Raw genomic sequence first — 14,605 nt, forward strand, 5'->3', positions numbered from 1 at the left:
GAGTTGTATTTTGTTGCTGGAACTGAATGGATCCTGACTAATGTATACGTTATAGGGGATTTTAGTGTGCAAATTTTTCAAAACTAATTAAAAAGATCAGAATAGTGCTAATAGAAAACTTGGTTAACAGGTAATTAAGTGGGTTAAACTACCTACTGTTTTGGCTCCCGTTCATTTTTACCATGTGTATATGTTTAGTGGTAATAGACCCTTTTTTCTCGGACATCAGGGGTGGGTACCCGGTTAAAATCTGGCCAGCCATCAGAACCCATCTCCTAGAGACAGAGATTGGCACAGCTTTAATACGCAGGTGGGGATAATTAGACTCCTTCCCTGTGAGTGATAAGAAATTCTGAACACATGGGGAGTTACTTTGAAGGGGGGATGTAGAGTTAAAGCCCCGGGCTGCCTCTGAGAGACTGGGGAGAATAAGACCAACACACTGAGGCCAGCAGAGTAATGAGATGAAGAAAAGGCCCTGGATGATGTTGTTTGAGCCCCTTGTGGACTTCGAGGTTATAGCATGGATAAGTACATGTACATTTCTTTTTTTGCATAAAATATTTTGGGCTATATTTCTGTCCCTGAAACTGAATAGATCCTAATGTATGTGTCATAGGAGTTTTCCCTTTGCCAATTTTGAAAACTAGCTAAAGCATCAGAATTGCACTGGTGGAAAACTCAGGTAACAATATGATGGATTATATTTTGTTCAGCAGATACTCCAGCCCCCTGTCTCCCTTGGAGAACATATGCTTAACAGCCCACCAATATTGGGCTTGGTCATGTGCCCTGCTTTTTAGCCCATAATACAGTAGAAGTGACTGTGGGGTGGTTACACAAGAGCTTTTTAAATTTAATTTTATTTTTTTGAGACAGAGTTTCACTCTTGTTGCCCGGACTAGAGTGCAATGGCATGATCTTGACTCACCACAACCCTCACAAGCGATTCTCCTGCCTCAGAGATTACGGGCATGCACCACCACGCCCAGCTAATTGTGTATTTTTAGTTGAGATGGGGTTTCTACCTGTTTGTCAGGCTGGTCTCAAACTCCTGACCGCAGGTGATCCACCTGTCTTGGCTCACAAAGTGCTGGGATTACAGGCGTGAGACACCATACCCAGCCACATGCAGAGCTTTAAAGCTGCATTGATGTTTCCTTCAGTCCTCCTGCAGTCCTGCCTTACACCTTCAGATCAGCATGAACCAGAGAGAAGACACTCCTCAGTCTGGGTCCAAGGTGAGAAGGCAGATGAAGCAGACCTACAGCCACCTTTCAAACCTGCAGAACAAGAAATCCACTGAGTCTTGGGGGTTTATTACAGTAAAGCCTAATACACAAGGCAGGAGAAACATAACCAATGAGAAAGAACAGTCATTCATTCGACAAATGTTAATAAATTAAGCAACTACCGTATACCAGGACCTGTACTTGTGAAAGATACAAACAGTTCCTTCCTTTGCTACCGTGTAGCAGGGGGAGAGAGAAGCAGTTGCGTAATTTGAGTGCACCTTGAAAAGTGCAGACAGAAAGAGGAAGATTGTTGTTGTTTGAGGGAACTCATGCTGGAATGCCGGAAGGAAGGACGTAGGTAGCTGCTTGGTCTAGGACCCAGACAATAATTCTTGTTTGATGCTTAATGAAGGCTAAGGAGCCATTCATCAGACCCATGTAAAATGATCCCTAAAATTACATAAATCTCTGATGGATACAACCAGCAGCAGAACCCTTAGGAGGACTGCCATCTCATAAGCTTAACATGGCATTTTAGATTTGTTTGGGGCTGTAAAAAATTGTTAAGTTTAATTAAATGCAATTAATTTTGTTACACAACATTTGAAATATGCTGAACATGAAAAGTCACCTCAACTGCCAGAGGATGCAGATGTTCCTAGGAAGTGGGGGGAAGGAGGGAGGATGGGAGGTGGTGGTGTAGGTAAAGGGGAAAGAGCCTGCAACCCGGATTTCAAACCCTGTCTTTTAAGACCATTTTAATTAGACATGTAATCATAGGGTGATTTTCTTCCACAGCCCCTGCTGATCAGACAGCTCAGGGCAGACATGCTTTATGCCATATTACCTAGTGCCTGCTGACTCAGGAATTCTAACACATTAGCCTGTGAGGGAGGCTGGTCCCAAAAGCTGTGTCCAAACAAGGATGAATTAAGTGAATAACTTTTTTATTCTCAGAAACTGAAATTTAGGTAGTGAGCAAAATTGGAAGGTTATGAGACAGACCAGGGAGCACATGATAGGCAAAAAGAGCTCAAATTAGGAGTTAGTTAAACCTATAGGTGAAAAAGAACTGGTAAAAAGACAAGAGTAAGTGTTGAGGAACCCAACTGGTCATAGGACCGGTAGCAACGCACAGAGTAGTGAGTCATGGTCAGGGCCGTCTGCGGAAGACTCCCAGACCTAAGCTGACCCCTCTGGTTCTTGTCTCCATGAGCCTTCACCTTTTCATGGGTCTTCTTCTTGGACTCCTGTATAAGTCTGCCTCCTATGCCTAAGGCGTAAGACCCCTGTTGTCCTGCCTGAGCTAGGCCAAGTGAGTCTTCGGGTTTCTTATAACCCAAAGAGTATCAATAAAATTCAGAATACTCCAGTGCAGTGCATGGAAATCGCCAAACTTAGCAGGTGTGTTTGTGAAGCATCCTGTGTTGCTGACTTCTTTACCAAGCGCTTCCTTTGGTCTCCAGGCGATTCCCCGACATTGTCGTGATAGGGCTTTTACTGAAGAAGGCTCATTACTCTTCTTAAAGTGCACACTCTGATTCGGTACTTCTGGGTGGGTCCTGAGATTGTGCATTTCTAACAAACTCCTAGGAGGTGGTGAGGCTGCTGGCATATTTGAGAAGCATGGTTCTAGTGGAATTCAGAGAGGTATTAATGTCATTATTCACAGATACAGATTCAATCCAAGTTCAGGAAACAGATGGCACACACAAATTAGGATAATTCTAAGGGGGTTTAATAAAATAATTATTTGTATAGGAAGGGCAGGGTAAGGAAACCAGAAAGCATTGTCTGCCCCGAAGCTAGGAATAGAAGTGTTACCATCCCTCGCCCTGAGGGGATGAGAGAGAGTGTGTAGCTATCAGAATCCGGAAGGAGAAAGAACATAAACATCTGCTGTGTGACCTTCAGTTGAGATGATCTGTCAGGCTGAGGTGACCACAGGGAAGAAGCCACAGAATACAAACCCTGACCTCACTTTCTTCCTTTCTAGACGTCTGCCCGGGGTCTGCATTGGCCGTACCTGGCCCAAAACCAGAGGACGGATTGCCTGTAGATGTAATTTGTAGTCTCCCAGGACACAAAGCAAAGTAGAAAAGTAGGTGTGGGAGAAAACAGGAGAAACTGGCACAGGAGAGCTGTAGGGCACAAATAGGTGAGTCTTCTTTTGTGGGAGTAGGAGGCTTTCATAGACTTCATCCCCTCAGCCTCCACTGTGCACCAGGCAGGCGCCGTATACATCACCGAGCCAAGGTGCCCACATATTAGCTTGCCACCGTTAGACATGCCGCTCACCTCAGCAGGTGTGTTTGTGAACCACCCTGTGTTGCTGACTTCTCTAGGAAGCACTTCCTTTGGTCTCCAGGCCATTCCCCCACATCCTTGTGGTGGGGCTTTCCCTGAAGCAAGGCTCATGGCCAGCACCAGCAATCTATTCTTTCTCCACGTGATGGATGATCTTCATCAGTGGAATCAATGCCGAAAGTCTGCTAGTGCTCCTCCTTGGAGCACCTACCTGTGATGTTACATGTTTTCTTGAGTGTCACACCTTCAGGCTGCAGTAGAAAGATGGGCGCTGGCAGCCCTCCCATCTCTGTTAAAGCATTTTAATTAAATTTTTGTTCCTGTCACTCCCTGGAAACAATTCTTGTCAACTCACTACTACCAGCCTCCATCTTGCTATGTCCAAGAGCAGTTCTGGGGGCTCATCCTGATCAACCTTCCAGTAGAAGTGACGTTCCCACCTTCTCGAAATGCTTTTTTGCTTAGCTTTCAGAGAAGTCTCTCTCTCTCTGTCCTTACCGACTACTACTTTTCACTCTCTTTTTCTGGTTGCTCCTCATGTTCTTGAGTTCTAAACATTAGGAGCCTTCAGGTTGGTGCACAAGTACTTGCAGTTTCAGACCACAAATATTACATCATTATAACTAGGCTCAAACACATCTTTATTAATCAAAATAGGAACCAATTACAATCACATCTTTGCCAATGAGAAATAAGTTTGTTCATGCCTGTAGCACAAAAATCCATGTTTAGGGTTTTAATGAACTCTTGGGAAGCATTTTCTTTTTTTTTTTTTAATTTTTTAATTTTTAATTTTTTATTTATTTATTTTTTTGGGGGAAGCATTTTCTGCATCCTGCTGATTGTGGAAAGGTTTCCCTGCAAAAAGTTGTTGAGGTGCTTGAAGTGGTAGCCAGTTGGTGAGAGCTCAGGTGAATATGGTGTATGACAAAAACTTTGTAGCCCAAGTAGTTCAATTTTTGAAGCCTTGGTTGTGTGATGTGTGGTCTGGCGTTGTGGTGGAATTGGGCCCTTTCTGTTGACCAGTGCCAGCTGCAAGCATTGCTGTTTTTGGTGCACCTCATCGATCTGTTGAGCATACTTCTCAGATGTAACGATTTCACCAGGATTCAGAAAGCTATAGTGGATCAGACCGGCAGCAGACCACCACATGGTAACCATGACCTTTTTTTGGTGCAAGTTTGGCTTTGAGAAGTCCTTTAGAGGTTCTTCTTGGTCCAACCACTGAGCTGGTTGTTATATAAAATCCACTTTTTGTTGCACGTCACAATCTGATTGAGAAATGGTTCATTTTTGGTGGATAGAATAAGAGAAGGTATGATTTTAAAAAATTTTTGCTTAGCTCATGAAGCACCCACTTACCGAGCTCTTTCAGCTTTCCATTTTGCTTCAAATGCTGAATGTCCATAGAATGATCAATGTTGAGTTCTGGGACAACTTCTCATGTAAGAGGATCAGCTTCAATGATTGCTCTCAATGGGTCATTGTCAACTTTCGATGGCCAGCCACTCTGCTCCCTCATCTTCAAGGCTCTCATTTGCTTTGCAAAACTTCTTGAACCACCATTGCACTGTATGTGTGTTAGCAGTTTCTGGGCCAACTGCGTTGCTGATGTTGCGAGTTGTCTCCATTGCTTTGTGACCCATTTTGAATTTGAATAAGAAAATCACTCGAATTTGCTTTTTGTCTAACATCATTTTCATAGTCTAAAATAAACATAAAATAAACAGCAAGAAATAAATCCTTAGCCAAAAAAGAAAGAAATGTCCACTAAAATGATGTATAATATAACCACATTTATTTCAGTATCAAATGGCAAATTCCAACAATGCAAAAACCACAGTTCCTTTTGCACCAACCTAATAAATTTCCTCGTTGAGTGATCTCATCTAATCTCGTGGCATAAAATTGCATCTATACACTGATTACTCTCAAATTTCTGTCTGTTGATCAACATCTTTGCTTTCCAGACTCATTTCCAAATATATTCAACATCTCTACCTGGATGTTTAGTGGGCATCTTATACTTAATATGTCCCAAAATAAACTCCTAAATTCACCCCCTAATCTTCCCCTCCTTTTTCTTTTCCATCTCAGTAAATACCATCTCCATTATTTTGGTTTGTCGGGCCAAAACCTTGGATACATTCTTGACTTGTCTCTTCTGTCTTCCATCCAATTTATTAGCAAATCCAGTCAGCTCTTCTTTGGAAATATATTCAAAAGCCAACTTTTTAACACCATTTCGACTGCAGTTTCTACTCTATTCCATGCCATGATTCCCCGGACTTTTGCAATAACCTCTCAACTGGTCTTCCTGCTTCTAACTTTTCCCTCACACAGCAGTCAAAATGATCCTTTTAAATCATAAGCTGGATTGCGATGACTCTGCCAAAAACTAGTGGCTTCCTATCTCACTTCAAATATAGTAGTCCCTCTTTATCTGCATTTTTGCTTTCCAAGATTTTACTTACCTGCAGTCAATTGTGGTCTGAAAGTATTAGATGGAAAATTCCAGAAGGAATAAGTTCAGAAGTTTTAAGTGTGTTCCATTTTGATTAACATGATGAAATCTAGCCCCTTTCTGTTCCATCCTGGGTTGTAAATCATCCCTTGTCTAGTGGATTCACACTCACTGCGCTACTCATCCATTAGTCACCCTTCTCAGTTGTCAAATCTACTGTCAAGATATCACGGTGCTGTGTTCAAGTCACCTTATTTTACTGTGTAATGGCCCTAGAGCAGAAAAGTTGTGATGCTGACAATTCAGATATGCCAAACAGAAGCCATAAACTGCTTCCTTTAAGTATTGAAAGTTATTGGCTTAATAAGGAAAGAGAAAAAACACGTATGCTAAGGTTGCTAAGATATACAGTAACACTGAGTTTTCTATCAGTGAAACTGTGAAGAAGGAAAAAGAAATGTATGCTAGTTTTGGTGTTACACTTCAGACAGCACAAGGTACAGCCACAGTGTGTGATAAGCGCTTAGTTAAGATGGAAAGGTTATTACATTTGTGGGTAGAGGACATGAACAGACATGTCCTCCAATTGATAGCAATTGGGTTCATTACTGTCTGTGGTTTCAGGCATCCACTGGGAGTCTTGGAACATATACACCTATGGATATGTGGGGACTATTGTAAAATCAAACAGCTTTTCCATAGCCCACAAGGCCCTATATTTTGTTTCAACTCTAACCTCATCTACTACTTTTCTTTTACACCATTCTAGTTACACTGGACTCTGCTGCTGCTTTTTTTGTTTGTTTTGTTGTTGTTGGGGTTTTTTGTTTTTTGTTTTGAGACAGAGTCTCACTCTTGTTGCCTAGGCTGGGGTGCAGTGGTGCTCACTGCACCCTCTGCCTCCCAGGTTCAAGCAATTCTCCTGCCTTAGCCTCCTGATTAGCTGGGATTACAGGCATCTGCCACCACACCCAGCTAATTTTTGTATTTTTAGTAGAGACAGGGTTTCACCATGTTGGTCAATCTGGTCTCAAGTTCCCAACCTCAGGTGATCCACCCACCTCAGCCTCCCAAAGTGCTGAGATTACAGGTGTGAGCCACCGTACCCAGCTGTTGGACTCTGCTATTTTTATGCCTGAAGTTCTTTACTCTTGGGTGCCTGAAGGTCTCAAGTGTTACCTTATGAGATGTCTTCTATGACCAGTCAATAAAAAACAGCACCTTCTAAACTACCCAGGCATACTCTATTCCTAACCACTTACTTACCATTTACCACTGTCTGACATTGTTTTTGTCCATCTTCATGCTCCTTTCCTCTCCTCCCCCTGCCAAAGTAAGCTCCTTGACTGAGGCCAGAGAGTATCATCTTTGTTCATGGCTGTATCCCAGCTCCTAGAATAGTAAAAGGCACCTAGTGAACACACAACAAACAATAGAAGTATAATTAGTCAGATGAACAGATACATCTGACCAATTATTAGTCAGATGAACAGATACATCTGACCAATTATACTTCCGTTTGGGGTTCATCAGATTTTCTTTTAAAAAGCATATAACTCTAGCAGGACTGAGATAGTTAGTTATTCACACTAAAATCTACCCATGACAGCCATTGCCTAATACTCAGCTGGGGGAGGAAAAATGTTAAGCTTGGAAGGTAGAGCCTTTGGCTGAGTATAGAAAGTGGCAAATGCCCCCATTGAGATGGGCTTTGCACAGTCATAGAGCACCAAGGACCCTAATCCTAGGGGACGTATTGAGTTTACTGAGCATGAAGGTACCTGGGACATATTTGTCCCTTTGTTCTGAGGGCTGCTCTCTTGCTTGGAAATCAAATTACTGCTGTCTTAGGCCACTGACCAACTGTATATTGGCAGCTAGTTAGGCCCGTTGGAGTGGGACAGATCTGAATTGGAACTCCATCTCTACTTCTTACTTCTGGTTAATTGGTACCTATGACTTAATTAGCTGTTGAACTTAGATTTGACATTTGTTGTTTCTGAGCTTCATATTAGTCTACTATAAAGCATAACAGTTTTATGCACCTCCAGTCACTTTTTTGAGGATTAAATGAAACAATATAATTAATGTGTCTGGGTTACAGTAAGTGCTCAAGAGAAAGTTATTGCTAATAAGACCAATGGCTGCTCTTGAAATTCAGCTAGACTACAGAATCATGAGAGACCATGTGGAGAGAGAGGCCCACCCAGCTACCAGCCATTCCAGTCACCCAGCTGAGATGACAGACTTAGGAAAAACCCACCTTAGATAACCCAGGCCCTGCCAGACCCTTGGCTGAATGTACCCACATGTATAGCCATGATCAACACCATGTGGAACAGAAAACTGCCCAGCTCCACACACCAAGCCCACAGAATTGTGAAAAATAACAAATTATTGTGTACGCCTTTGAGTTTTGTTGTAGTTTATGAAGCAATAGATAACTAAAAGAGAATAACTCTACCACAATTTGTTTTTCATTTTCCTGTTAACAGACGTTTGAATTATTTTCAGGTTGGGGCTATTACAAATAAAGCTACCATAAACATTCTTGTATGGATATATGTATATATAAACAAACAACAAGTATATAAATTAACTCCTTCATAAATTCTTGCAAGATACCTTACTCTACATTGCCAATAAGTAAATCAATAACTAGAAGCCTTACTTCTACTCCAATGTAGAGGTATGTTACTTTATTCATTTTAACTGGTCTAATAGGTACAATGGAATATCCAGTGTGGTTTTTTTTGTTTGTTTGTTTTTTTCTTTTTTTTTTTCAGTGTGGTTTTTAGTTGTAAAATTAATGAAAGGTTTTATCATTCTTCACATTAACAAGAACCCTATGGTCATAGACCTTGGAGAAGCATCTTCAGAGACCTTCCATCTGAATTCCAGAGAAAACTGAATTATCTCCAACCCTCCTAAAGAATAATGTAGCCGGTATTGGTCTCACTACCTAGGGCCTCATTTTCTCTGCAGGTGGGAGGTGCTGTGTATGCTCCCTGGAAATCATCTGCGAAAATCAGGAGCGTGGGTGGTAAAACTGGGGGACCAGACCTGCACTGCTGTGTCCCAGTCAGCATGATTACTTCATCATGCTTTTCTAACCACACTATAACAATTTTTAAAAGTGTGAAAGATTGAGGTTCAATAGATGTCTCTAGCATTTTGCAATTTAAAAAAATTTTTGGAAAAATCTTTTAATTTCAGCATTTATGTAAATTTTGTGTTTTATACTTTAATACCATTTTTGTTTACTTAGGGAGGGGGGATTATACCATAATCTTCTCAGTGGTAAGGGACGTCAGAGATCTTAACCCACCTCCCTCAATGCGTGTCTGCTCCCAAGGCTGCCCTCAGTGATACCATTTGGGATATATGATGGGCCTCATGCTGTGGGAGGAAGGCAAGAATGGAATCTTCCAGCTTCATACTCTGATGCTAGCTCTGCCACTAGAACCTCTGTGACTTTGGGTCAGTCACAAAAGCTTCCTAAGCTCATTTTCTTTTCATATTATCAATGAATACATGTGTGTTATAGAAACACTGAAATTGTAGTTATGTAAAACAAAATAAATTACTGATATAGTTGGGATCTGTGTCCCCACCCAAATCTCATGTTGAAATTAATTCCCAGTGTTGGAGGTTGGGCCAGGTGGGAGGTGATTGAATCATGGGTGCAGTTTCTCATGAATGGTTTGGCACCATCCTCTTGGTGCTGTCCTTGCGATAGTGAATCAGTTCTCTTGGGATCTGGTTGTTTAAAAGTGCGTGGCACTTTCTCTCTCCCTTTTTCATGCTTTCACTATGCGATGTGCCTGCTCCCACTTTGCCTTTCGCCATGGTGGAAACTTCCTGAAGCCTCCCCAGAAGCAGATGCTGCTATCCTTCTTGTACATCCTGCAGGGCAATAAGCCAATAAAACCTCTTTTCTTATAAATTATCCCATCTTAGGTATTTCTTTTGTTATTGTTGTTGTCGTTGTTGTTATTTAGAGAAAGAGTTTTGCCATGTTGCCCAGGCTGGTCTCAAACTCCTGTGCTCAAGTGATTTTCCCACCTTGCCCTCTCAAAGTGTTGGGATTACAGGCATGAGCCACCACGTCTGGCCAGGTATTGCTTCATAGCAATGCAAAAACAACCTAATACCTGTCATTGAATGCCTGGAGATAACCATTGTTCATATTTTAGTGTATTTTCTTCTCTGTATATGAAAGAATTTATGAGATTATACTGTTTGTAAATTACATTTTTCTCTAAATACTTGGTAGACATTAAATGTCTTTTTACAACACAATTTTCAATGACGTACTAAAATTTCATTAAATACTATATAGTAACAACGAGCACACCTAGTGCCCAGATCTTGGTTTCCAATATCTACTATCATTCTCCAAACAAAGGAAAAAATTGGAGAAACAGCTGTTTCTAGAACTGTGGCAAGAAATATACAAGATGAGGCTGGGCATGGTAGCTCATGCCTGTAATCTCAGCATTTTGGGAGGCTATGTTGGGAGGATGGTTTGAGGCTAGAAGTTAGAGACCAGCCTGAGCAACCTAACGAGATCTTATGTCTACAAAAAGTTTAAAAATTAGCCAGGTGTAGTGGCGCACACCTGCAGTCCCAGCTACTCAGGAAACAGAGGTGGATCGCTTGAGCCTAGGAGTTCAAGGTTAATTGTGAGCTATGATGGTGCCACTGCCGCACTCCAACCTGGGCAACAGAGCAAGAACCTGTCTCTAAAAAAAACAAAAAACAAGCAAACAGAAAAGAAATATACAAGATGAGCCTGCAGCATCTTGTAGCGAAAGTAAGAGAGTGTGAAACATACACAAGACTCACAGCGTGAGAATATGCCAAGGAATACAGGAGCCAAGTGAAATTGCTCCCAGTGGCCAAAGATGAGAAAATTTGAGCAACAAAAAAAGTGGTACTGACTTAAAACCCAACGTGCAAAATAAGTATTCATTAGTCCATACTGACATAAATGAATATGTACGTAAATGTGGGAGTAGAGGCAAGTCTCTTGTGCAGGAGAATTCAAAATAATTCATGTAGTTGTCCTGCCCTTAAGGGGATGAAACATAAACTCCCACCCCTGAAGTGTGCGCTGTGCATAGTGACTTTCTTCCAAACAGTACAGTATGAAAGGAGCAAAAAGAGTAAACTTACAGTGGAAACACCTGAAAAACAGTAACTCTGCCAAGTGGTCAAAGTCGACATCGACAGTGATAAGTCATGTTCATAGTGTGTATCTCTGATATGATGTGATAACGATGGCACTTTGTCTCTGTGATCTTCCTCCCAGAATACATGACCCTGGTTTAATCACGGGAAGAACACTGGACAAATCCAAGTGGAGTGATATTCTACAAAATACCTGACTGGTACTTTTCCAAACTCTCAAGGTCACTGAAAACAAAAAATATCTGAGAAACAGTCACAGTCAAGAGGAGTTTAGGGGACATGGTGACAAAATGTCATGTGGTATCCTGGATGGAATACAAATAAGACATTTGGTAAAAAGTAAGGAAATCTGAATAAAGTATATGGTTTAATTAATCATAATTTATCAGTATTGGTTCATTAATTGTGCCAAATATGCCATACTAATGTAAGATGTTAATAATAGGGGAACTGGGTGTGGGGCATATGGAAATTCTCTATGCTGGCTTCACAGTGACTCTGTGAGTCTAAGGTGGTTCTAAAGTAAAAGGTTTGTTCAGAAGATGACATGCAACAGATGCATCATATTTTATTTGATCTCTTATGATTGAACATTTAAGTGGTTTCTAAATTTTTGCTATTGAATACATTTATGATGAATGTCCTTACAATTAAATCTTTGCACATATCCTTATTACTTCCTTCAGAATACATTTGTAGAAAGGAAATTGTGGGATAATAGATGTGCATATATAACAGTATTAAGGATTTCGATGCAAGATACCTAATGAGGTCTCCTCAGTTAAAGAGTAAGTTAACTCCAAATTGCAGTCAAGATAAAGGTTTAGAAAAGACTCATGGATACTTTTCGTGTCCAAGCTAGTCACATCAATGCCATGAGGAATTCTTTTCAACACCCTGAGAAAGCCACTTACCAATGTGGACCCTGTGTTCAGGGGTATGTCTTGCATTGGGCATCTATTGCCCTTACAAGAGTTAAATTAGACAACTTTACTTCCTCATGCTGTGACCATCTGAGTAAAAGAAAATGAAAGCAAAAAGGGGAGTGCAGCTGTCCAGAGACCCAGAAGATATGCACAGAGCCCTCCTGCCATTTTGTTCGGCAGTCAGACTAAGAATACTGTAGATCTGTGGTTCTAGACATTTGGTCCTCAGAACCAGCAGCATCAGTGTCACCTGGAAATTTGTTAAAAATGTGAATTTTTTGATTCTTCCCTAGATACACTGAATCAGAAATTCTGGGGTTGGGGCCCAGCAATATGTGGGGGTTTTTTGAGAAGTCCATATACTTTGAAATAAATTTTAGCAGGTTTATTGAGATGTAATTCACATACCATACAATTAACTCATTTAAAGTGTACACTTTAATGGTTTTTACTGTATTCACAGATTTATGCAATTATGAACACAATCAGTAACATTTTCATTACCTCATAAGGAAACCCTGTACTCTTTAGGTATCCCCTCCTCTCCCACCATGTTCCCCAGTCCTAGCAGTCATGAATGTACTTTCTGTCTCTGTGTATTTGCCTATTATGGACATTCTGTACAAATAGAAAAATACCTGCACAGCAAAAGAAACTATAATGAGTGAACAGGCAACCTACAGAATGGGAGAAAATTTTTGCAAACTATCCATCTGACAAAGAGCTAATATGCAGAATCTACAAGGAACTTAAACAAATTTACAAGGATAAAACAGCCTCATCAAAAAGTGAGCAAAGGACATGAAAAGACACTTCTCAAAAGAAGTCATTTATACAGCCAACAAACAGATGAAAGAAAATTCATCATCACTGGTCATTAGAGAAAAGCAAATCAAAAACCACAACAAGGTACCATCTCACACCAATTAGAATGGCGATCATTAAAAAGTCAGGAAACAACAGATACTGGCGAGGCTGTGGAGAAATAGGGAAGATTTTACACTGTTGGTGGGAGTACAAATTAGATCAAACATTGTGGAAGACAGTCTGCTTATTCCTCAAGGATGTAGAACCAGAAATAACATTTGATCTAGCAATCCCATTGCTGAGTATATACTGAAAGGATTATAAATCATTGTACTACAAAGATGCATGCACACATATGTTTATTGCAGCACTATATAGCAAAGCACAAAAGCAAAGACTTGGAACCAACCCAAATGCTCATCAATGATAGATTGGATAAAGAAAATGCGGCACATATACACCATGGAATACTATGCAGCCATAAAAAAGCATGAGTTCATGTCCTTTGCAGGGACATGGATGAAGCTGGAAACCATCATTCTCAGCAAACTAACACAAGAACAGAAAACCAAACACTGCATGTTCTCACTCATAAGTGGGAGTTGAACAATGAGAACACATGGACACAGGGAGGGGAACATCACACACTGGGATCTGTTGATGGCTGGGGGGCAAGGGGCGGAGTAGCAGTAGTATAAATACCTAATGCATGTGGGGCTTAAAACCTAGATGATGTGTTAATAGGTACAGCAAACCACCCTGGCACATATATACCTGTGTAACAAACCTGCACATTCTGCGCATGTATCCTGGAACTTAAAGTAAAATAAAATAAATAAATAAATAAGAAAATCTAGAGGAAATGGGTAAATTTCCATTTCACATAGTCTCCCAAAATTGAACCAGGAAGAAATAGGAAAAAAATAGTAAAGAAAAGAAAAATACAATCTAGATCTTTTGTGTCTGGCTTCTTTCACTGAGCATGATGTTTTCAAGGCTCATTTATGTTACAGGAGGTATTCATACTTCATTCCTTTTTATGGCCAAATAATGCCCCATTATTTGGATATACCACACTTCGTGTATATATTCATGAGTTGGTGGACACTTGGGTTTTTCTACCTTTTGGCGGTTAGAAATTGTCTTAGTCCATTTTCTGTTGCTTATATCAGAATATCTGACATTGGGTAATTTATAAAGAAAAGGAATTTATTTCTTACAGTTATGGAGGCAGAGAAGTCCAAGGTTGTAGTGGAGGGATGCATCTGCTGAGAACCTGCTGGTGCTTGGGGATGCTGTGAAGAGTCCTGAGTTAGCGCAGGGCATCAGGGTGCTGAGGGTGCCACCTGCTATCTCAGGTCTTCCTTCCTCTTGTAAAGCCACCAGTCTCCCTCCCTGAATAATCCATTTTTTCATCAACCCATTAATCCATGAATGCATTAACACATTCATGAGGCAGGGCCTTTATGATTCAATCACCTCTCAAAGGCCCCCCCGTCAATACTGCCAACTTGGGGATTAAGTTTCAACGTGAATTTTCGAGGGGCATTCAAACCATAGCAGGAATATTGCTGCTATGAACATTTCTGGGCAATATATATTTTCTCAACCCTTCAGGTGATTCTAGTGCATGCCAGAGTTTAAGAACCATTATTATAGATGGAATGGTTACA

General features: G+C 40.8%; 1 protein-coding gene and 1 pseudogene across 1 annotated transcript in view; one reads left to right on the forward strand and one right to left on the reverse strand.

Moving 5' to 3' along the window:
• DDX10 (DEAD-box helicase 10) overlaps positions 1-14,605 on the forward strand; it is a 791,862-nt gene that overhangs the window by 282,157 nt on the left and 495,100 nt on the right. The window lies entirely within an intron of this gene.
• Positions 4,347-11,480, reverse strand: LOC141584942 (histone-lysine N-methyltransferase SETMAR-like; annotated as a pseudogene).

This window comes from Saimiri boliviensis, chromosome 6 (assembly GCF_048565385.1).
Source record: "Saimiri boliviensis isolate mSaiBol1 chromosome 6, mSaiBol1.pri, whole genome shotgun sequence".
In the NCBI taxonomy this organism is placed as follows: Eukaryota; Metazoa; Chordata; class Mammalia; order Primates; family Cebidae; genus Saimiri; species Saimiri boliviensis.